General features: G+C 36.5%; 1 pseudogene; it reads right to left on the bottom strand.

Moving 5' to 3' along the window:
• Window positions 1-607: 607 nt before the first annotated feature.
• LOC122910106 lies at window positions 608-25,130 on the bottom strand (annotated as a pseudogene).
• Window positions 25,131-26,382: the final 1,252 nt, after the last annotated feature.

Raw genomic sequence — 26,382 nt, 5'->3', positions numbered from 1 at the left:
TTTCAATAAGTTTTAACAAACAATATACATCCTATATATCTCTTCCTCAGAAAGCTTATTAAAAGATTAGAGGCAGGGGACCTGGGTGGCTCAGTGCGTTAAAGCCTCTGCCTTCAGCTCAGGTCATGATCTCAGGGCCCTGCAATCGAACCCCACATCAGGCTTTCTGCTTGGCAGGGAGTCTGCTTCCCCCTCTTTCTCTGCATGCCTCTCTGCCTACTTGTGATCTCTGTCTGTCAAATAAATAAATAAAATCTTAAAAAAAAAAAAAGATCAGAGGCAGAAAAAAATCATAGGCAGACTTTTTCCCCTACTGTATTTTAACTGGGGAAGTAATCTCAAAAAAAAAAAAAAAAAAAGGAGCACCTGGGTGGCTCAGTGGGTTGAAGCCTTTGCCTTCAGCTCAGGTCATGATCCCAGGGTCCTGGGATCGAGCCCTGAATCAAGCCCGCATTGGGCACTCTGCTCAGCAGGGAGCCTGCTTCTTTTCCTCTTTCTCTTCCTGCCTCTCTGCCTACTTGTGATCTCTGTCTGTCAAAAAAATAAATAAACAATCTAAAAAAAAAAAAGGAAATATAAAATATCTTGCAGCAATTCTGAGAACCTCTGGTTCCATGTTATAATTTCTCAGATGAAAGTTACTAACTTAGAGTTCATATACTGAAACTTGAAAAATCAAGTTACGCATATTAGGATGTCCTATAGTCACATGGATGGTGGCTCATTGGGTTGAAGTCTGAGAACTGTCTGCAAAATACATTCTAGAGACATCCAGGGGAACCTGTCCTGTGTGGAAGTGGCACCCAGAAACATCTGGGGAAATTGGCCTATGAGGAAGCTCATCAAAGCTACATATAGTACAGTGGATACAAGAGAAAGCCAGAGTGCCTTAGTAGACTTTCTGGCGGAAGTCTTGTCCAGGAAACTACCATGCCTAAATCAAAGAGACATCACATTTTGATAATTTATCTTCAGAAAAATTTGGTTTGACATTTTTGTTTTTTATACTATTTATTTTCCAGATGGTTCCAACTCTCCCTTAGTCTTTAGTTCACATTTTTCTTCTTCAGTATCTGACTAGGAATAGGTACTCATAAATCCATGTAAGGAGGGATGGTGTTTACTTTGCTATGACCCCATAATATGCCAATTGCATGACCATCCCAGCCACCATTCCTACATTTCTAATGTTTTTAGGTAGAGAGGCAGTGGTCACTCTTTGAAGAGAAAATGCATGGTATTTAGAAAATTTTTTAAAAACTTGGCAGTCATCTTATTTATAAGAAAGTTAATGACTTCATTTTGCAAAAGAACCTGTTTTGGCTCTTCTAGTTCAGTGTGCTTTTTGGCATGCACTCTCTTCAGATTTTCTACCTGCTGAGTCATTTCAACTGCTTTGCTAATCTAGCTTTCCTGATTAATAGCTCCCAATATCTAAGCCCTCCTGGCTATTCATGACATACACTGGTTATAGAACGTTATATTCTTCTCCAGCTTCTTAATGTTCTCCTAAGCCTGGCTGTCATCGTCACAGGGTGGTGTTAAAGACTCTAACAGCTTTACACAGATATGTCTTTCTTCAAATTTTCTTCTGCCAAGTCACAGGAACTTTTTTCAAACTACATAATTTTTTTCAAGGTAAACCAGTTGCTTTAAACTCCAACAATGATCTAAGAAATTCAGCTTTTACCTTCTTCTCATTAGAAATGTTGTCACTAAGATTTTTCTATTTTTTTATTAACATATAATGTATTATTTGCTCTAGGGGTGCTGGTCTGTGAATCATTAGGCTTACACATTTTACAGCACTCACCATAGCACATACCCTCCCCAATGTCCATAACCCAATCAACCTACCCCTCCCACCCACCACCCAGCAATCCTCAGTTTGTTTCATGAGATTAAGAGTCTCTTATGTTTGTCTCCCTCCCAATCCCATCTTGTTTCATTTTTTCCTTCCCTAACCCCATGACCCCCACTCTGCCTCTCAAATTCCTCATATCAGAGAGACCATATGATAATTGTCTTTCTCTGATTGACTTACTTCTCTCAGCACAATACCCCTTAGTTCCATCCACATCATTGCAAATGGCAAGATTTTGTTTCCTTTGATGGCTGCATGGTATTCCATTGTATATATATACCACATCTTTATCCATTCATCTCTTGATGGACATCTAGGTTCTTTCCATAGTTTGGCTATCGTGGACATTGCTGCTATAAACATTCGGGTGCATGTGCCCCTTCAGATCACTACATTTGTATCTTTAGTGTAAATACCCACTAGTGGGATTGCTGAGTCATAGGGTAGCTCTATTTTCAACTTTTTTGAGGAAACTCCACTCTGTTTTCCAGAGTGGCTGCACCAGCCTGCATTCCCACCAATAGTGTAGGAGGGTTCCCCTTTCTCTGCATTCTTGCCAACATATGTCATTTCCTGACTTGTTAATTTTAACCATTCTGACTGGGGTGAGGTGGTATCTCATTGTGGTTTTGATTTGTATTTCCCTGATGCTGAGTGATGTGGAGCACTTTTTCATGTGTCTGTTGGCCATTTGGATGTCTTCTTTGCAAAAATGTCTGTTCATGTCCTCTGCCCATTTCTTGATTGGATTATTTGTTCTTTGGGTGTTGTACTAAGAAGTTCTTTATAGATTTTTGATACTAGCTGTTTACTTGATATGTAATTTGTGAATATCTTCTCCTATTCTTTCAGTTGTCTTTTGGTTTTGTTGACTGTTACTTTACTGTGAAAAAGCTTTTTATCTCCATGAAGTCCCAATAGTTCACTTTTGAACTTGCTTCCCTTGCCTTTAGCGATGTTCCTAGGAAGAAAAAGTTGCTGCAGCTGAGGTCAAAGAGGCTGCTGTCTGTGTTATCCTCAAGGATTTTGACGGGTTCCTGTCTCACATTGAGATCTTTCATCCATTTTGAGTCTATTTTTGTGTGTGGTGTAAGGAAATGGTCCAGTTTCATTCTTCTACAAGTGGCTGTCCAATTTTCCCAACACCATTTGTTAAAGATACTGTCTTTTTTCCTTTTTTTTTCTTTTTAAAGATTTTACTTGTTTATTTGATAGACAGAGATCACAAGTAGGCAGAGAGGCAGGCAGAGAGGGGGGGGGAGGCAGACTCCCTGCTGAGTAGAGAACCCAATGCAGAGCTTGATCCCAGGACCCTGAGATCATGACCTGAGCTGAAGGCAGAGGCTTTAACCTACTGAGTCATCCAGGCACCTCAAAACTGGTTTTTTTTTCCCCATTGGACATTCCCTCTTGCTTTGTTGAAGATTAGTTGACCATAGAGTTGAGGGTCCATTTCTGAGCTCTCCATTCTGTTCCATTGATCTATGTGCCTGTTTTTGTGACAGTACTGTACTGTCTTGATTACAGCTTTGTAATACAGCTTGAACTCTGGAATAGTGATGCTGCCAACTTTGGTTTTCTTTTTCAACATTCCTCTGGCTATTCATGGTCTTTTTTTTGCTTCATAAAAATTTTAGGATTATTTGTTCCATTTCTTTGAAAAAAGTTGATGGCATTTTGATAGGGATTGCATTAAATGTGTATATTGCTTTCAGTAGCATAGACATTTTCACAATATTTGTTCTTCCAATCCATGAGCTTTTCCAATTCTTTGTGTCTTCTTCCATTTCTTTCATGAGTACTTTATAGTTTTCTGAGTATGGATTCTTTGCCTCTTTGGTTAGGTTTAGTCTTAGGTATCTTATGGTTTTGGGTACAGTTGTAAATGGGATTGATCCTTAATTTCTCTTTCTTCTTTCTTGCTGTTGGTGTATAGAAATGCAACTGATTTCTGTGCCTTGATTTTATATCCTGACACTTTACTGAATTCCTGTATAAGTTCTAGCAATTTTGGAGTGGAGTCTTTTGGGTTTTCCACATAAAGTGTCATATCATCTGCAAAGAGTGAGAGTTTGACTTCTTTGCCAATTTGGATGCCTTTTATTTCTTACTGTTTTCTGATTGCTGAGGCTAGAACTTCTAGTATTATGTTGAATAGCAGTGGTGATGGTGGACATCCCTGCTGTGTTCCTGACCTTAGGGGAAAAGCTTTCAGTTTTTCCCCATTGAGAATGATATTTGCTGTGAGTTTTTTATAGATGGCTTTTATGATATTGAGGTAGGTACCCTCTATCCCTACACTGTGAAGAGTTTTGATCAAGAAAGGATACTGTACTTTGTCAAATGCTTTCTCAGCATCTACTGAGAGTATCATATGGTTCTTGTTCTTTCTTTTATTAATGTATTGATTTGATTTGCATATTGATTGATTGCATTGATTGATTTGCAGATGTTGAACCAAACTTGAAGCCCAGGAATAAATCCCACTTGGTCATGGTGAATAATCCTTTTAATGTATTGGATCCTATTGGCTAGTATTTTGGTGAGAATTTTTGCATCCATGTTCATCAAGGATATTGGTCTGTAATTCTCCTTTTTGATGGAGTCATTGTCTGGTTTTGGGATCAAGGTAATACTGGCTCATAAAATGAGTTGGGAAGTTTTCTTTCCATTTCTTTCTTCTTCTTCTTCTTCTTTTTCTTTTTTTGGAAACAATTGCAGGAGAATAGGTATTAATTCTTCTTTAAATGTTTGATAGAATTCCCTTGAGAGGCCATCTGGCCATGGGCTCTTTTTTGGGAGATTTTTGTTGACTGCTTCAATATCTTTACTGGATATGGGTCTGTGACGTATTCTATTTCTTCATGGTTCAGTTTTGGTAGTTTAAATGTCTCTAGAAAATGCATCCATTTCTTCCAGATTGCCTAATTTGCTGGTGTATAGTTGTTCATAATATATTCTTATAATTGTTTGTACTTCTTTGGTGTTGGTTAGGATCTCTTCTCTTTCATTCATGATTTTATTAATTTGGGTCTTTTCTCTTCTCTTTTTGATGTATCTGGCCAGGGGTCTATCAGTCTTATTAATTCTTTCAAAGAACAAGCTCCTAGTCTTGTTGATTTGATCACCTGTTCTTTGGGTTTCTATTTTATTGATTTCTGCTCTGATCTTTATTATTTCTCTTTTCCTGCTGGGTTTGGACTTTCTTTGCTGTTCTTTCTCCAGTTCTTTCAGAGGTAGGGTTAGGTTGTGTACTTGAGACCTTTCTTGTTTCTTGAGAAAGCCTGTATTGCTATATACTTTCCTCTCAGTACTGCCTTTGCTGTGTCCCAAATATTTTTTTTGTCCCAAATATTTTGAATAGCTGTGTTTTCATTTTCATTTGTTTCCATGAATTTTTAAAATTCTTCTTTAATTTCCTTGTTGACCCATTCATTCTTTAGTAGGATACTCTTTAGCTTCCATGTATATGGGTTCTTTCCAATATTCCTCTTGTGACTGAGTTCTAACGTCAGAGAATTGTGGTCTGAAAATATGCAGGGAATGATCCCAATCTTTGGTAATAGTTGAGACCTGATTTGTGATCTAGGATGTGATCTATTCTGGGGAATATTCCATGTGCACTGGAGAAGAATGTGTATTCTCTTCCTTTGGGATAGAATATTCTAAATATATCTGTGATGTCCATCTGGTCTAGTGTATCATTTAAAGCCTTTATTTCCTTGTTGATCTTTTGCTTTATTTCAGTGAAAGGCTGTTAAAGTCCCCTACTATTATTGTATTATTGTCAATGCATTTCTTTGATTTTGTTATTAATTGGTTTATATAATTGGCTGCTCCATGTTAGGGGCATAGATATCTAAAATTGTTAGATCTTCTTGTTGGATAGACCCTTTAATTATGATATAGTGTCCTTCCTCATCTCTTATTATAGTTTTTGGCTTAAAATCTAATTTATCTGATATAAGGATTGCCACCCCAGCTTTCTTTTGATGTCTATTAGTGTGGTAAATTGTTTTCCACCACCTCACTTTAAATCTGGAGGTGTCTTTGGATCTAAGATGAGTTTCTTATAGACAGCATATTGATGGTTCTTGTTTTTTTGTTTTTGTTTTTGTTTTTTCCATTCTGATATCCTGTGTCTTTTGATTGGGGCATTTAGCCCATTTACATTCAGGGTAACTATTGAAAGATATGAACTTAGTGTCATTGTATTGCCTGTAAGGTGACTATTACTGTATATTGTCTCTGTTCCTTAATGGTGTGTTACTTTTAGGCTCTTTCTATGCTTAGAGGACCCCTTTCAATATTTCCTGTAGAGCTGGTTTGGTGTTTGCAAATTCTTTTAATTTTTGTTTGTCCTGGAAGTTGTTTTTTTTTGTTGTTGTTGTTGTTTGTTTCTTTGTTTAAATCTCTCCTTCCATTTTCAATGACAGCCTAGCTGGAAATAGTATTCTTGGCTGCATATTTTTCTCATTTAGTTCTCTGAATACATCATGCCAGTCCTTTCTGGCCTGCTAGGTCTCTGTGGATAGGTCTGTTGCCAGTCTAATATTCATACCATTGTATGTTATAGACCTCTTGTCCAGAGCTGCTTTCAGGATTTTCTCTTTGTCACTAAGACTCGTAAGTTTTACTATTAGATGGTGGGGTGTGGACATATTTTTATTGATTTTGAGGGGTGTTCTCTGTGCCTCCTGGATTTTTTATGCTTGTTCCCTTTGCCATATTAGGGAAATTCTCTACTATGATTTGCTCTAATGTACCTTCTGTCCCTCTCTCTTTCTTCTTCTTCTGGCATCCCAAATATTCTAATATTGTTACATCTTAGGTGTCACTTATCTCTCGAATTCTCCCCTCATGGTTCCGTAGTTGTTTGTCTCTCTTTTTCTCAGGTTCTTTGTTCTCCATCATTCGGTCTTCTATATCATTAATTATCTCTTCTGCCTCATTTATCCTAGCAATGAGAGCCTCCATTTTTTATTGCACCTCATTAAAAGCTTTTTAAAATTTCAACTTAGTTAGATTTTAGTTCTTTTATTTCTCCAGAAAGGCATTTTGTTTCTCCAAAAAGGGATTCTCTAATATCTTCCATGCTTTTTTCAAACCCAGCTAGCAACTTGATAATCATCATTCTGAACTCTCGTTCTGACATATTACTGATGTCCTTATTGATTAGGTCCCTAGCCATTGGTACTGCCTCTTGTTCTTTTTTTTTGTGGTTTTTCCACCTTGTCATTTTATCCAGATAAGAATAGATGAATGAGAGAACAAAATACTAAAATGGTGGCAAAGACCTCAGAAAAAAATATGCTAACCAAATCAGAAGAGGCCCAAAACCAGGGGTCATATATATGTATATGTATACATATACATATACATATACATAATACACACACACACACACACACACACACACATATTAGACTGGGGAATAGAACAGAGCCACATACTTGATTTTGAGTGTATTCTGGTCTCTTAGAAGAAAATACCTCCTTGAATTTTAAAGAAAGAAAATCTTTTACAGATACAAAAATAAGGGTAAACATAATGAAGTGACGGAATATGACTATAAAGATGAAAACTAAAAAGATTCTAAAAAAGGAATTGATAAGATAGGAAGTTGGCTAAAAAAATAAAAAAGAAGAAAGAATGTGATCAGACTGAAGAGTAGAACAAAGCCACATGCTAGATTTAAGGTATATTTTGCTCTATTAAAAGAAACTGTATCCCCAGATTTTTTTAAAGATTTTTATTTATTTATTTGATAGGCAGAGATCACAAGTAGGCAGAGAGGCCGGCAGAGAGAGAGGAAGGGAATCCGGCTCCCTGCTGAGCAGAGAGCCCAATGCGGGCTCGATCCCAGGACTCTGGGATCATAACCTGAGCCAAAGGCAGAAGCTTTAACCCACTGATCCACCCAGGTGCCCCTGTATCCCAAAATTTTAAAGAAAAAAAACCTTATATGTATACAAAAAATAAGGTCAAATACAATAAAGGGATGAAATATGACTATAATGATGAAAATTTTAAAAGATTTTTTAAAAAAGTATTGGTAAAATAGTTTAAAAATGTTAAAACAGGAAAGAGGAAAATAAAACAAAAATAGAATAAGAAAAAAAAAGAACCCTTAAAAATTTTTAACTTTAAAAGACTAAAGAATCATGGGGAAAAAAGCCATGAATTTTATGTGTTGCTTTCCTCTAGCTCTGGAGTTCCACAGTTCTCATTGATTAGTAAATTTGGTTCTTGGGTGGATGTTCTTGCTGCTCTTCTGTGGGAGGGTCCTCTTGCAGTGATTCTCAAATGTCTTTGCCCAAGGCAGAAATGCACTGCCCTTTCCAGGGACCAGTAATTGGCTTGGGTTCACTCTTGGTAGTTTTTGTTCCCTGAATGATTTCTGTACAGCTTTGGAGGATGGGAATGAAAATGGTGACCTCCCAATATCCGGCCCTATAGGAGCCATACGTTCAGGGCCCCACTCCTCAATGTGCCCTCAGAGAAAAGAAGTCAATTCCTCCTATCTCCCTGGTCTCTGGCTACACTCTGAACTCACGCAGCCTCTGACTGAGCATTTCTATCTCTGGTGCATGACCCCACATGGAATCTTCAAACCCAGCAGATTCCTGCAGTGTGCCATCACACTGTTCCTCCCAGGGGAGGGGGGTGTGTGTCTCTCCGTATCCGCCACTTGTAGGGTTCCTGCTTGAAGAACAATGGCCCAACTGTGACTTGGATCATGGTTTAAGGTAATTCCAAATTGGTAAAGTAATCCCAATTAATCCCACTCCTTGGCTCCTTCTCTGTAGCTGGCTTCCCTGCTCCAATACCTGGGAGCTCTGCCACAGTCAGACACCCCAGGTCTTTCTGTGTCCCTGTGGGTCCTGAGATCACACTGTCCCCACAATGCCCCCCCCCACACCCTCCCCGCTTAACCTCTGGAGTGACATCCCTCAGTGGAACAGATTCTAAAAGTTCCGATTTTGTGCTACACTGATTTCTCACTTGCCAGGAGCCACCCCTCCCCCCACAGGCTACCTTCCTGTTGCTTCAGATTCACTTCTCTGCATGTCCTACCTTCTGGAAAGTGGCTGATTTTTTTTTTTTTTTTTCTCCTAGAACTGCCGCTCTTCTTCTTTTCTATCTCCTGTTGAGTTTGTAGGTGTTCAGAATGATTTGATAACTATGTAGCTGAACTCCTGGGACCTACTGATAATTCAGTCTCCTACTCCTCCACCATCTTGTTTCTTCTGAGCCACCATAAGGGACTCTTAATCATCAACTTTTCCTATTTTTAAAATATGTTTAAAATGGTCACATAATTTCATGTTAAAAATGAATCTTAATTTATAATTTAAAATGTAAATGCTTACAGTGTAAAATAACAACATAAGACTGAATAGTCAATTAAAAGGAAATAACAGAAATTTGGCATTATAATTAAGGGATAGTAAACATGTTTCAGAACTCTATATATGTTTAGACTAGTTTAGACATGTTTTATATGTCTAGCTCTATATATGTTTAGACATGTTTTAGACTCAATATATCTAATAGTTTAAAGTATATAAGGTATGATTTGTAAGACCTCAGGTCTGGGAGGCTTTTTACCCTTTAATCCTACTGTGGATTTTTTAGTTATAAATCATTTGAAATATCCTTGTAAGAGATGAGACAATGTGTGATGAAACAGTCCACTAATGGAAATCTCATTGTTTCATGAGAAACCCATTCAATCTTGATACAATTCAGATATAAAAACATTTCTTCTTTTGAGATGGAATCTTCTCTCTCCTGGTTACTACTCATTGTCCTCTGTTCAATTCTGTAGGACCCTACAAACCAGATCATCTCCCTTTGTCACATTCCAGCCATCAGAGGTCTGGTGTCAAAATGTTCATCCCTCTTTAAACTAATCATCTCCATTCTTTTTATTAGTCTTCATATAGCATTATTTCATGTCACCTTAGCATCCAGGATGTGCTCTTTTATAAAATTCTAGTTTCTCTATATCCCTCTTAAATGTGTGTATCCACAAACATTTTGAAATTCGACAGTGAATATACTTCTCCTCATATGATGTCATACTGATGCAGTATAATGTAGTAGAAGGACTCCTCATTAGTGTATATAGGATAATTTTTTATCATTTCTCCATTGATGTCTCTCTTCCCTGGTGGACTCTTAGATCTTTGGGGTAAGGGAATAGATCTATCTTGGTCATCATTGTATTTTCCATGCTTAGCATAATGCCTGTCTGATGCGGTGTTCTGTAAGTATCCATTAATTGAATCAATGGATGGCTGGGCACATGTTAAGGTCTGTGGCATCATTTTTACTTTAATTCAATAATAAATTATTTACCTATAATTTCAACGGGGCTCTGATACAAACTGGTTTATGATAGTATCTCATAACTATTTTCTTCAAGACCTATAAAATCTTTCTAGCATGACTTTTTACAAAGGAGAAACATTATACATCAAGAGGACATATCATAGAGGATAAGGTGATTCTGTAATTTCGACCTGTGGAGTATCCAAGTTAATGATGTCTGTTTTTTTCCTGTGAATTCTTTTATTGAGATCACATTTTGGAAAGTGGTGAGATGTTAGGCAATTATTGATCTGAAATAGGCTTGATAATAACATGCCTTTAACATTTTAATCAAGATTATGGATCAAGAGATTTGTGACAGGCTGATTAATATGCAAATAGAATGGATTTGGAAAATACTGTGAACACTCTGGAATCTCCACCCAAATTGATCTCAGCAGATTGGAATTGTGTTGCAGTTTCCTTATTTTTCACCAAAGGCACAGAAAGGATATAAGAATAAACCATAAATGACAGCCAGACTTGGAAATAAGAGTTTGTGGCAGACCAGAAGTCATGAGACAAGTAAAAGACGGGGAGCAGATAGGTCACTGCATTAGGCAGCTTGGTCTTTAGCAGTAAGCTCTGTGAGCTACTGCAGAAGGTATTGTAGGACTTCTCTGGGAGAACCTCATTCCATAAAGCAGCACAGGATCAAACAACTGAAAAAGATATATAAAAGCCTACAAAGGTTTTTCTAATGCTGAAAGGAGAAGAAATGCTATGTTAGGCTGCATTAATAGAATAGGGAGGTGGTAGTTCAGTTTTCTGTTGTTTGGAGTTTTACGTTCCATACCAGGTGCCATTATTTTGAAAGCAAGATTGAAAATCAATATATCCCAAAGAATAGCTGAGATGGAGAGGATATTTTGGATTTTATTAGTCAAAGAAGTAATAAGGAGATTAGAGTAATGGTTCTTAATTTGGCATGTGCTTCAGAGTATTTGAGGTTTGTTTTGTTTTGTTTTGTTTTTAGTACATATACAAATATCCCTACTCCTAAGGATTCTTTTTTTCTTTTTAAGATTATATTTATTTGTTTAACAGACAGAGATCACAAGTAGGCAGAGAAGCAGACAGAGAGAGATGGGGAAGCAAGCTCCCTGCTGAGCAGAGAGCCCAATGTGGGGCTCGATCCCAGGACCCTGGGATCATGACCTAAGCCAAAGTTAGAGGTTTTAACCCACTGAGCCACCCAGGCACCCAACTCCTAAGGATTCCTATTCCTTACATCTGGAATAAGAAGATGATATGCACTTTTTTTTGATGTTTCACAGGGGGTTCAAAGCTTATCTCTTGTTAAGAATCATCAAATTAGAAATAGTTTGGGGCGCCTGGGTGGCTCAGTGGGTTAAGCCGCTGCCTTTGGCTCAGGTCATGATCCCAGGGTCCTGGGATCGAGTCCCGCATCGGGCTCTCTGCTCAGCAGGGAGCCTGCTTCCTCCTCTCTCTCTCTGCCTGCCTCTCTGCCTACTTGTGATCTCTCTCTGTCAAATAAATAAATAAAATCTTTAAAAAAAAAAAAAAGAAATAGTTTGGAGAAGAAAGTTAAGGGGGATATGATTGTCTACAATTGCAAAGATGGCAGTTTTATTTCCTGAATCCCCTGGGAAACCAGATGATGAATTTCCACCTGGGGTCTTTTATTATATCCAGGACTGACAACTCAGCAGTTGTGGCCAAGCAGAGTTCTCTTTAGGTAAGTGTGTCAGTGGAGTGGCTGCCTAAAATGGATATTGCTGACACAGAATCACTGTGCTCCTTTTCTTTCATATTCTACCATCAGATTCTGAGAATGGATTTTCTTATCTCCTTTCTCTTCCTCCTTCAACACTCATCTTACACCATTGGAATCCCAACCTTGGAGGGTGAGATGACTTCTGGACTAGAAGTGAGGTCTGACCTTAGATTGTACTGGTTTAAAATTCAGCAAAGATATGAAATTCAGTGACTCTTTAATTAAAGTCTTTAATAAGTCTTTTTCTTTCTTTCTCTCTTTCTCCCTCCTCCCACCTCCCCTCTTTTCTCATTATTGCCTCAGTATGAGTTTTCCAAATAGGCTTTAATCATTCCAAAAGAGTTGCCACTCTTCTGTCCTGCCATCTTGGCCATTGTACTTGAAAAGTAAGATAATAATCTGCTTTGAAAAACTCTGCAAAACTTCCCTTTTAGGTAGGTAAAGTTAGTCAGCCATGGCCATAACTTCTTTACTCTTCTCTCTGATCACTATGCTTTACTCTGCTAATTTGGTAATTCATGTCTGACTAGAAGACTTTTCTAGTTTTGTTTGTGGTTTTCTGACTTTGAAAAAGAAGATAGTGAAGCAGGCTCAGCTGTATTGATAATCTCCTCTCAGATCTTCTCCCCTTGGAAGAAGAAAGGCAGAGGTCCTATCAAGTTTAATTTAGAACCTGAGTATGTTTTGGCTTACAAAACATACCATAGTCCAAACATAATTATACTCTAGTATTTGAGACCTGTCTAGAAAAGGTTTTCTTTGCTTGAACACTGCCAAGGGTTGTCTTTCTAGGTAACCCTGTCTTTCAAGGGTTGTCTTTCTAGGTAAGATAGTAATGCAAAAACCCTGGGAGAGAGGGATTGCTTGTATTTGGTCTGTTTCTCACATAGAGAAAGAGGGTCAGAGGAAGTTTGGAGGTAGAATGGACTCCTCAGATTTTGTGTCTTTGGAGGAGACTCGGAGACCCTACTGTAACCTGTCACTCCCCCTAAAAGGATAAGACATATCTGAAAATAAAGACTCAGTGCAGTCAGCTAGTTGCCCAAAGAGTATTTCATGTCCCTGCTGTCATCAGACCAATCATTCTAAGGAAGAAGGAATGCCTGGCCACCCACTCTGGGACCAGAGATACAAGAATAGGGAAGTAGATATCTGGCTACTCTATCTTTTCCTTGTTTTTCTACAGCAAAGAAGGATATAGTCCTTCCCCACCACTCCCCTTCTTTACTTTAGAATACAAAGGATTTTTTTTTTTTTTTTTAAATCCAGTACTTAAATCCTCAGGCTGCAAACTAGCCTCCTGTACTTTCCTTTAAGAAAGGTGCTAATAGCAGTTTCTCCCATCTCAGGATGAATTTAAGACACAACAGGTACTTCTTTCAGGCATGTTTACATATTAAACCTCTTATTTTAAAAATTAAACTTTAGCGTTTTATTAAAGAAACTTCAGACATCATGGACTCAGATGAGGCTAGTGGGAGCATGGGGTATATTATGGAAACTATGGTTGTCTAAGGCTTCTACATTCATATCAAGAAGTGGAAGCAATACCAAGCCTTAAGGATGGCACACAGCAGACTCCTACCTTAAAAATCCATCACTCCTGAGCTTTTTCCATTTACGTTTCCTGATATATGTAACAGTTTCCCTTAAAAGCATGTAGGGATCACCTACCACTTGCTACCACATCTACCATTTGATCATCTACCACTAGCTCCATTTCTCTATTGGAAATCTCACCCTGAAAAATCGATCTCATTACTTCCAAATGATTGACAGAGGCCTTTCAGATCAGTGAGGTCAGAGTAAATAGTGATTTAGGGTTTAAGTCTTAAAGTCAGAGAGACCTAGGCTTGAATCCTAACCCCTACACTGATTAAGACAACCTAGGACAAGTTACTTAACCTCCCTGATTTCCAGATTCTTTACCTATAAAAAGGAGATAATGATGCTCGGCCTACAAGGGATGAGACATTAATTGCCTGCGTTAGAGTAGGCAGCAAATAAATGATGGCTAATATTTTGATGGTTGCCTAACTTACTAAACTGATGCTCTGTTTGCTCCCTCTCTTCCATTACTAAAGCCAAGGCATTAAAAGTCATAGTAATAATGACTCTAACAGTTTCTTATCCTTATTTTCATAGCAATCTGAAAATTAAAATTTGGATATTCTAAACATAATTCACATTTACCCCCACTGTCCCACCAGAAAGAAATACTTTACCATTTTTCAATTTCAATCCTTCTTTTCTCTTTTCTTATTTAAACTTTTTTTCCCCCCACAATGAATACCATAAAAAAATCTAACTCTGATATAGAGGTGGAAAAGGTAATTTTAGGGGATGATTTAAGTTGGAAACACATTTGTTTATAGCACTCACATTATCCCAGGGCATCCTGAACAGAATGAGTGCTGCCTCAGGCTACTAGCTTCTCAGGTACTCATTAATCCTGAAGAAAGCTTCAGGTTGAGGCCATTACCACTTAATTACAGTTTGTGATTATTGGCACATTCTTTAGTGACCTTATTCTATGTGTTGGCCTGTCTGTTCACTAGAGAATCCATGCAGCTGGAAATTTTGGCTGACTAGAAAGTATAAATGGGGATTTTTTTGGGGGGGGGCTTGAATTGAAACCATTCTTGCTGAAATGTCAACATATTTTTCTCCCATCTGGATATGGTTAATCACGGTGCTTGCTTTGATATACTTTTTTCATAAACTGTGCTTTTGAGGTGTGCCTGAACTTATCAAAATGTTATTTTAAAGCAGCGGTTTGAGCAGAAGTGCTTGTCTATCATTATTTACTCTTTGTGGGCATAACAGGGGAGGTTTCTTATGAACACTTCAGCATATTGGAGCTTGCAATGTAGGGACCATGTCAGGGACATTTCTTCCTGTGTAGAAACTGGGAGGAATTTTAATACCTTGATTCCTCTAAGAATAATGTGCTCTAAAATCGTAAGGAAAGAGGCCTAATCTAGTAGCAAAGACTACTTGGCTAGGAACAGAAAATCTGGCTGGCTTCTATGCTCAATGCTTAATTATAACTGATTTTTGGACAACATAGTTGCACTTATTTACAGATTATTCATGTTATAAATAAGTAGTATTTTCTTTGTGCCATACACTGGGGAAGGTATTGTGGATACTGAAGTCTGTGGGGACACGGGATGGTATTTTCTCTTTGTACCTATCATACCTTCCCCAGTGTGCAATAAAATATAAACAAATGAGTGTGGCTGCGTTCCAATAAAATTGTATTTATAAACCATAAAATTTGATTTTCATATAATTTTTTGGTATTTCATGAAATACCACTTTTTTTTAAGACTATTTAAAAATGTAAAAACTATTCTTAAGTCATGGGCCATTCAGGCAGAAGTATGGATTTGACCTATGGGTTATAGTTTACCAAATACTGATTTACAAGACAAAATGATAGCATTATTATTGATGGCAGTAGATTTTCTGGATTTTATGGGAGCACCTGGAACTCTTGGGTGTCTGAGTCTTTCCCAAGGATGAGTTATGTGATAGGACCAAAAGGATGAGGAAGGATGAGTCAGATGAGACCAAAGAGAAGAGTATATGCAAAGTCCCAGAGGCAAGAGAATAAATACAGTAAATGAATAACTGAAATACAGAATATAAGAAATAAATACAAAATATAAGAAATAGTGACAAATGTACAATCTGCTTAAGTGAGCAGGGGCCATATTTTGAATAGTTTATATTACCATATAAAGGATTTTGGAGCAAGAGAAAGGTTTTGGGAAGTTTTTAGTAAGTAAGTATAAATTAAATTTGAGGCTTAAAATATCTCTGTTGATATACTTGGAGGATAGAGTAGACATGGCTGTGCCTCAATATGACTTTACAAACCTAAGTGGGAGATCAGATTTAGTCTGTGGGCTATCTTTCTATAGAGTCAGACAACCTGATTGAAACCTTGTCCCATAACTATTTTTTGGCAAATTACTAAGGGGTTTTTTAATTGTTATTTTTTACTATTATATTCTGTTCAGTCCTTCCTTTCCTTCAAGAAGTCCTTTAGAAATTCGTAAATTTAAATGAAGAATAGAAAAACTTTCATTTGCTATGTTGAAAGAAAGCAATAACTGGGAAAATGTTTGTTGTTTATTTATTTATTTTTAAGATCTTATTTATTTATTTGACAGACAGAGATCACAACTAGGCAAAGAGGCAAGCAGGGCGGGGGGGGGGGAAGCAGGCTCCGTGCTGAGCAAAGAGCCCCATGCGGGGCTTGATCCCAGAACCCTGAGATCATGACCTGAGCCACCCAGGTGCCCCAACGTGTCTGACATTCTGAAAAATTTGTGTGATTATATTTCTTTTAAAAAAAGGAAAGAACTTAAGGGAGCTTTTCTTTTCTTTTTCTTTTTCTTTTTTTAAAGATTTTATTTATTTGTTTGACACACAGAGAAATCACAAGGAGGCAGAGAGGCAGGCAGAGAAAGAGAGGGGGAAGCAGGCTCTCCGCTGAGCAGAGAGTCTGATGTGGGACTCGATCCCAGGACCATGGGATCATGACCTGAGCTGAAGGCAGAGGCTTAACCCACTGAGCCACCCAGGCACCCCTCAAGGGATCTTTTCAAAGCACATCAGTATATGTAATGTGTAGTGGAAAGACCCCTAACTGAAGGTCAATATGACCAGTGTTCTAGTCCTATATCTGCAATTAACCAGTAGCTATTTGACTTTGAACAGGAGTTATGATGTCATATGAAAAGAGAAAAAAGAGAATATCACTGTTTTCCAGGCCCATAATTGATCCCTACTTTTGCCACTTTATCACCCCTGAGGAAACCTAGATTTAATTAAGGCAGTTTTCTCCAACATTAGTCAATGTGTGTACTTATAATACTATATTAATATAAAGCAATAATAAAGCATAAAAACAATAATTATTCTTAATCACTCAAAAAGTTTATAATAGGGGCATGTGGGTGGCTCAGTGGGTTAAAGCCTCTGCCTTCAGCTCAGGTCATGATCCCAGGGTCCTGGGATGAAGCACTGCATTGGGTTCTCTGCTCAGCAGGGAGCTTTCTTCCCCCCCTCTCTCTGCCTGTCTCTCCGACTACTTGTGATCTCTGTCTGTCAAATAAATAAATAAAATCTTTAAAAAACAAGTTTATAATAAATAATATATGGACTTAAAGACTCAGATGAAAATTCCTCCAAAATTGATCTATAGATTGTAATCCCAATCAAAATTCTATCAATTAAGTTCTAGTTCCGAAAGCTACAAAATAATGTTGCTCCCATCCTAACAATAACAGAAAGCCAGTTGCTTACAAAATTACCATTTACCTTAAAGCCATCAGAGTGCTAAGGTCACAAGACAACTAAGAAAACTGAATTCTCTAAAGAGACAGATTCCTTGACAGGAAGAGGGCAGACACAAACCTTGGCCAAAGTGCAGGAAAAATATGTGGCTGCCATAAGAGCATATAAGAAAAAAAAAATCAGTTAATATTATAATTACTTCTTAAAGGCCAAAAGTAGGTAAAGATTTCAGTTTAGAAAACCAGAAAGCCCCAGGCACAGGGGAGTTCAGCCTCACTCAGACTCTTCTCCACGAGTGTCATCAAGTGTTCACGGAGAGTGGGTGCAGAGCAAGATGGTCCTTCCCCACTCCAGACCTATGATGGGATGGATGTACAGGAACTTATTGGATGCCAGTGGCTGACAGGCAAAAAACAAAACAAAACAAAAAACTAAAACAAAAAAAAAACTATACTTACTTCACTAGATCCTTCTATCTGAAACAAAAGTCTTAAGTCTCAAGGGCCGTCAATTCAAGAAGATACAACAATCTTAAGTGTTTATATATGGCGTTACATTTTAAAAATTGATAGAAGTCTCTAAATAATAACAGAAAAATCTACAAAGATAGCCAAAGATGTCAACATTCCTCTGTCAATAATGAACAGAAAAACAGAAAATCAGAAAAACCTATAACAATTATCCAAAATCTATAGTAAGACTATAGAACACCTGAGAAGTACCATCAACTGCCTAATGTAATTGACACTTAGAGAATAACCCATTTAATAACATCACAACACACATTCCTTGCAAGTCCATGCACAACATTTACTGGTGTAGAACATATTCTCAATAATGAGCCTATGCTAGAAATAAGTAATAAAAATATACAAAAATTCTTGTATGTTTGAAAATTAAACCATATATTTTGAAATAACTTGTATCAAAGGGGAAATCGTGAGTCATTTGAAAATAGTTTTAATTTAATGAAAAAGCACAGCATATTAAACTTTATAGTATACAGTTAATGCATCACTTATAGAGAAATCTATAGTGATCTATATATTATATATGTATCAATTTATATATCGATAGAAATATGAGAAAAGAAAAGAAATATAAGAAGAGAGAAATATCCGAACTGAAAAAAATCTAAGGTTTCAATTTAAGATAGCAGCAAAACAAAAGCAAACTAAATCCAAAGCAAATATAAGGATAGATGTAATAAACTTACAAGTTTAATTCAAAACAAGAAAATAGAGAAAATAAGTGAAACCAAATGCTGGTTCTTTGAAAATAACAAATTGATAAACTTCTAGATACAGATGACAAATATCAGGAAAGAAAGGAAATCAGTATATATTATACAAACCTTGAGGATATTAAAAAGTAAATATTATTAACACATTTATTTCTGTCAATTTGATGACAGATTAAATGAACAAATTTCTAGAAGGTCACAATCTACCAAAGTTAATTCAAGACTCAAATAACTTAAATGGTCTACTTAAGATAACCTGAACACAAAGTAAATTCTAAATGATATGGCATCACTGATAAATTAACCAAATGTTTATATGCTACAAAAATTTCTCCAGGTAATTGAAAAAGGAGGACTCCTTCCATGTTTATGAGGCCAGTGTTACCCAGAGACATTACAAAAAAACTACAATCTTCAATATTCTTCATGAGCATAAATGCAAAAATCCTTGAAAATAAATATCATATTTTTGTGAGCAGACAATATCCTCATAGGGTATTTTGGTGGCTGGAACAATTTTCCAATGACTATCAACTCAAAACTCCCTAAGTGTCAAGAAAGGAGCTCAGGCTTCAACTTCAAATTCTATTGGCTAATCTTGTCTCTAATCTTATTTCCCCAAACAGATTGTAAATACTTTGTAAACACTATGAAATTGGAGATCATATCTTCTACTTAAGTTTTTTCCACTAGTATAGCAATTAGGTATTTAATTAATATTTGTTCAGTAGTTTGATGGACACGAATGTAGAATTCAATTGTATCTGTCTAACAGATAAATTGATAGCACACTGAGATTTTGATAATGAACTCAGTCTGACAGTTATCTTGGGAAGCTTCTCTCTCTCAATACATAAGCAAACTTTTAATTTAATACATACACAAAATTGTGGAAATAAAATGTAGCAGAATGAATTTCACAAAGTAAACCCTTGTGACCAATACCCATCTTACAAACAGAACACCACCCAGATCCCAAAAGTCCTCTTTTGTCCCTTTATGATTGCTAGACCTCTAAGAGTAAGAACTCTTTGACTTTTAACACCTTAGGCTAATTTTGTCTGTTTAGGAAATTTCATCAATAAAACTGTAACATATGCAGTCTTCTGAGTCTAACTTCTTTTGCTCTCCATCAGGTTTATATGCATTGTTATATATACAGATTGTTCATTCTCACTGCTGAACAGTATTTATTACATAAATACCACTATTTATTTATATATACTCTACTATTGTTAGATGATTGAGTTGCTTCCAGTTTGGAGATGTTATGAACAGCATCATTATAAACATTCTTGCGCATGTCTTTTGGGGCATATATTTCTATATTTCTACAGAGTTTACACTAAGTATTAAAATAGCTGAAGCAAGGATATGCATATGCTCTGCCGAACATTTTTCCAGTTTATAGTTCTACCAGCAGTGAATGAGAATTCCAGTTGTTCTACATTTTCCTCAACATTGGAGATTGTTATATTTTTAAATTTTAACATTTTGGTATGTGTCGTGGTAATTGCTTTGTGTTTTAAATTCTCACTATCCTGATGATTAATGAAGGGAGGCATCTTTCTTCATTATTATTGGCCAAATGGTATGTTCTTTTGTGAAGCACCAGTTCATATCATTTGCTCATTTGTTTTCAACTGGATCATATCATGCATTCTTATTGATTTGTAGAAGTTCTTTGTATATTCTAGTTATACATCTTTGTTGAGTATATTGCAAATATTTTCTCTCACTTTGTGGGTTGCCTTTTCTTAATGGTGTCTATTTACAAGACTGCTAAAGCATTACTCAGTCCTTTAAACTTTCTGTTTAGGTTTTGGTTTCCTGCTTGCTACTGTTTCAGAACTTGGTAACTGTTGTGAGACAAAACCAGTAATATGTCTGAGGCTCCCCATATACCTATTAAAAGCTTAGTTTTTTTCCTTTCTCCATCTTCTAGTAGCATCCCTTTCTGGCTTCAAAACTTAGATTCTCATCCTTATGCCCATTCACAAAATTAACAATTGCCCTAGGCCTTTTGTTAAGTAACTGCAGAAGTCTGTTTATTTCTGCTACATTTTTTCTCTCTGGAGTATGGCCCTTCCAATTCTCTTTGCCACTGCCACAGTCTACTGACTTCAAACTGATGATTAACATATTTTATCTTGGTTTTCCTTTCTGTTCTCAGTGGAAGCATTGGTCTGCCAAAATCTCCTTCCCGTTTATTTTTAAGCAGAAATCTACCACAATATATTTTGGATTGATAGATACTGATATCAAGATATTTAGCTGATCAAGAAACATCAGCTAAGAAATAAAATGGGCTTGCAAGCACAAAAATGTGCTGACACATTTTTGGGTAAGTAGCATCAGGAGACCTGAAGAGGAAGAACTCTTGATAATTGAAGGAGACCTGACTTTCATTTGCTTTTGGGAACTGAACCCTTCTTAGAAGCACTGGAAAACTAGAGTGGAGCTGATTGTCCTCATAATATGGGAGAAGTGAAATAGAAACAGTTTTAAGGGTGTTTAAACACATTAGTAATGATTTTTCTCTTGCATGACTAGCTTTGTTGCCAATTCAAGTAATGTAACTAAATCATGGCTTTAGGACTTTTCTCAGAAAACCATGAAAAAGAAACTGAAAAATTACTTGGCAAATCACACGCAGAAAATTGTGATTTGTTCTGAAATGAATTCCTGACCTAGATTACCAGCCTGATTCCTGTTTTTCTGCCAAGCGAGGAACTTGAACCTACGATGTCGTAGTTCTCTCTGGCTAAGGCAAACTTTTATTAACAAATCCCATGGCTGATGCCTGTAAATAACAACATGAACAATCTCAGTACCTTTTACTATATCGTTACTCTTATTGGTACTTTAACTTTTAATTAGGCTTCAGCACTGTTTGTGTACACAGTTCCTTTTTTATGTAACTACCTGCCTTAACACAAAGTTGATACACTAATAGTATTTTAATAATAGTTAAGCCCTCCTAGGGAATACTTTTGGCTTTATTTTAGAGTTGAGAAATTTCCTGAAGATGATCTGAAATAGTGTCTGTTTGTTTGTTTGTATGTATTTTTTAAGGAAAATTCACATCCAAGCATCACTCAGTAAGATCTGGTACAAATAATGTGACACAAAAAATAATAGTTAAAGATATAAGCAGAGATGTCTTCTCTGCTCCTAATTTTAAAAATAATATTGGCTTTTTCTAATTATTAAGATAATACTTTTCTGTGCAAAACTTTAAAGAAACCATTCTTTATCATTTCACCCAGAGAAGTATCAGTTTGTTTAAAACCTTATAATTTTATAGGACATACTCCCCCACGTATACATGTTTATGTATATATATATGTTTAAACTGGATTTATATTATATGTTTTATAAACAGACTTTCTTTCATTTAACTATATATTTTGGAAATTTTCCTTTGTCATTATAGTTTGTATAAAATGTGATTTTAACAGGTGTGTAATATAGCAAGTGTATATGGTAACACAATATTGATGAATATATAAGTAGCTTGAAACTCTTCACCATGTTCTAAGAACATTCTTGTATATGAATCTTTTTATACACATCTCACCATTCTATTAGAATAATTTCTTACAAAAGGAAATAAGAGATTAAAAATTGACAACTTTAAGGTTCTTGAATCATGATATCAAACTACTTTTCAGAATGGTACTAAGTATATGAAATCATCCATTTCACTGAGCATTTGCCAGTACTGAAAATTGTGCATTTATGTTACAGTTATTATAAAATTACATATGTATACTGTGACATTAGGGATGATTTTTATTGTTTCAACAAGTACCTAGGCAAACTTCATGTGAATTTTACTTATTTATTTATATTAAAGATTTATCTATCTATGAGAGAGAGGGAGCATAAGAGAAGAAAGGAACAGAAGGAGAAAGGAGAGAAAGAGAGAATCTCAAGCAGACTCCCCTCTGAGTGTGGGGCCTGTTGCAGGACTCCATCCTAGGACCCGAGATCATCACCTGAGCTGAAATCAAGAGTCAAATACTACACTGACTAAGCCACCCAGGCATCCCTCAAGTCTGAATTTTAAAGCGACAGCTACATGACACCCACAGAATAGGAATAAGACAGAAGCAGAACTCAGTTCCTCAGTCTCATTGGTTAAAAAAAAGCTCCATTGGTCCTTAGCAAAGAGTTACACAATCTTAGAACCAACTTAATATTCTTTGTCTAGTTCTATGTGTTATAAACTATGGCTCGTTCTCATATTGCAAGTTTTAGTTCTTTGTAATGAACTCTACTATTTGTACAAGGTATTACGTCAAAGAATCCTTTTAGTATGGTTCTGTGTAGATATCTAGATTAGGAGAACACTTTTCTGTAGTCTGAGTAGAAAAATGAAAGCAGAATTCTCTCCTAATAGAGCTGCATATTTCCCCAGCAGTTAGAAAATTCTGTTTGATGAGCTTAAGAAAATGTACCTCTTTCAAAAGAAATGTACCTCTTTCAAAAGAAATGATGGCCTTTCTCTGACCTTTATTATTTATTTAACATTTATGGAGCAAGTCTTTCACATTGCTCAGAGAAGAATAAGGTGAAAAAGCATATGGAGTTTATTCTGATTTTATGAGAGCTATCTTTTATTTGACTCCATAAGGGTTTTTGAGGTGAAATTGATGAAGTAGTGAGGTATGAGGCACAGATCTTCATCACTGAATATTGCAAATCACTTAAAACTATATTGGGAATCCATGGAGTTCTCTTAAATGAGAATATGGTGTTTTTGAAGACAGTAGAGAATGGAATTTTTTTCTAGATTTAGAATTACAACATCACCATCAAGAAGTCCAAGCATACCTAAGATAATATTAGAGATAATGGAAAAGCAGGGATGATATTTTGGAAGTTCAGAATACGATGCCACAAATACAAATAATTGTTTTCTTTTTTAGCAAAAAGCTTTTGGCTGTTCATTTCCATTTACGAGGCTCAGACATATGGCATTACCCATTACTTGGCAGGCATTTTCTTAATTGAAAAACACATGTGCCTCTCTTTTAGATTCATCAGGATACTCTGGAGAAAGCATTTTACCATCTATAAATCTTCACGTCTGTTCCTCTTTACCTGTATCAGAAGTTCTATGTTAACAAACCCAGCTGCATTTGGGCGACAGCAATCACTATTTCTAGGTTGGTTAAGTATTTGAGTTGAGGATGAGGAAGGGAAAATCCCTAGAAAAGGAGATAAAACTTTTAAAGCCTTCACTATATCCATTTAGAAGGAAAGGTGCATGGCAAGGTAAAAGGTAGAATGCCTGTGTTTATAAAGGAAGCATTGGAAATAAGCAGAGCTTTTCAAAGTTCTCCTTCTTTTTTTTCTAGCTAGAAATGGATTCCAAAGGATATTGTTCTCTCATAGTTGTGGCTTTGGGGTTTGGGGAAGGCTCCTCTGAGAAAGGCTTACTGTTGTCCAACAACCTCTTCCCCTCATCTCCTAGTAACCTCTGGGAGGGATGCAGGGAGGACAGTCTAGTGCTGGACTAAGGGACATCTTTGGGGTTGGTAACCCAGTCCATGCAGCATGTTTCTTAGCCTTGTTTCATTGCCCTCCAGGAGAACTGCATGTCAGGGAGAAGACATTATAAATTTTCTCTCCCAGTGTGACCATAGGAAAGTCAATCCAAGAAGTTTGTTTTGAAGAAGCTTCATGAAGTACAGGATACAAAGGTAAAATATTAAAGGTAAACATTAAACAAAATAGGGAAGATCTGTCATATCTCTTATTCCAAAGAACTGACATTATCAACTCAAGTTTAATGTTTTTGTAGTAGTCTTTTGTACTCCCAATGGCTACCATCCCAGTGCTATAGAACTTGAAGGTCCTGATAACTCAGACTTGCATCAAAGCTCCCATTTAAAGGCTTCAAAGCATATTGCCTTATTTTTTTACAGCTATCTCCTTTTCCAATTAGGTAATGCATATTTATCTGTTGTGATACTGGTCCGGATAACTGAGGCATGGACAACAATTAGTCTGAAGAGATTGCTTAGGGAAGTTGGTCATGTGAGAACAGCATGTAAGGGTCTATCATCCAGTCTGTCTGTCTCTGCCACGTTTCTTCTCTGAGAGGCACCAGACAGTTATAACAGAGCACAGTCTTTCTGGTCAACTTATCTGGGTTTTACTCTTAGTTCAACCTGCTAGTATTGTGACTCTGGGCAAATATTTTCATCTCTCTGTGTTTCAGTTTCATTTTTCTGTGAAATGGGTTAATAAAAATGTCTACATATACAAATTGTGATAATTAAATGAGTTAATACATGAAGAGCAGGTGGAATGGCATCTGACACATAGTAAAAGTGCTGTAAGAGTTTTCTATCATTATCAGTAAGCAGGAGTTCTTCATCAGCCCAAGGCTCACTGGTTGGAACCCCCTTGAAATTGTACACAGAATCTAATGAGGCTGCTCCCATATAGGATTTCTTGGTAGCATGCTCATACTGTTCATCAAAGTCATCTCTGAAATTAAAATATTTAAGGACGACTGTGCCAGACATATAGGGCTCCAAACATGAAGAGTTAGTGTCTATCATTACTAAAACTCTGTGAACCATTACTCATTTTGTTTCCTACAAATAATAATTGAATCTTCAACCAAAAATAATCATTAAGAATTTATTTACAGGGTATGTGAAAGCTATTGGTTAGGTATGCTAAGTTTGTTTTCTACAACTTCCTTTGAATCATGATTTCTTGTCCACAATTATAAGCAGAGGCTAAAGAAATCAGCAGGCCAAATTAATCACAAAGAACACACCATATTGCATATCCCCCAAATCTGAGCATTTTTCTCAGCCTTTGCACTGTCCTGCATTAATGCAGTGACCCACTAGATGTCAATGTTTCCATGAGAATGAGTAAAGGCATTCTGTTGTCATCCTTAAAGCAAAGGATTAATTGATTGCTATAAAAAGTTAGATGAAATAAAATGTTCTCCTTGCTCTTCGCACGAAGATAAGCTAATAACTTTGGACACAATTTCACTCCTCTGCATTCACCAAATGTCCAATTACATATCCTCTCTGCCTGGACCTTCAAAATAATATAAAATTGAATGAAGGCAATGAAAGAAGTCGCAGGAGGATTTCCACAGAGCACCATCCAGTTTAGAAACAAAGCAATTCAATACGTGTCTCCAAGATTTCCAAAGGCAATGACTTAGTAATATTCTTCCTGTATCTCCCCTACGTTCTTTTTTTTTTTTTTTTTTTTTTTTTTAGCTTTGAGACCTTTAAAAAAAGTCTCTTTATGAGAACAATGCTTCAGCCATCTTTCTTCAAGTAAGCTTGCTTAATTGGGACAAAGATGACCCTTTTGAATCATAAATCTGTGTGGAGTAGTTCTGTGTTGTTTCAATGTTCCGTTTTCACCATTTGAGCACATTTTAGATGCTGTGCCTCAACCATCAGACAATCAGCAGAACCATAAAGAGCTATCTAAAGAGGCAAGAAATAAATAAAATCTTAAAAATAAAGAGGCAAGAAAACATAATGGATGGGATATAGGAAAATTATATAACCAGAATTATCTAAATGAGTAAGGAGGATGCTGAAAGCATTAATTTAAGGAAAATACCAGCACAGAGGCTTCCTAATATCCCTGCCCTTGTGGTTTTATTCCGTACATCTCCTTTTCCCCATGAATAGGGAGCAAAGCGTATGCGACTTTATAGCATTCTATCGCATGTGCACTGGGACTTCCCCAACGTCAAGTATCACCTGGGAATTCAAAATCTACCATGTATATCAGAGAATCAAAACCAGGAAGTTTGTCAAATGCATGCTTGAGTTAAAACAGAAAGATTGA

Source organism: Neovison vison, chromosome 6 (assembly GCF_020171115.1).
Source record: "Neovison vison isolate M4711 chromosome 6, ASM_NN_V1, whole genome shotgun sequence".
Classification (NCBI taxonomy): Eukaryota; Metazoa; Chordata; class Mammalia; order Carnivora; family Mustelidae; genus Neogale; species Neogale vison.
This window is presented reverse-complemented; position numbering and strand designations above follow the sequence as displayed.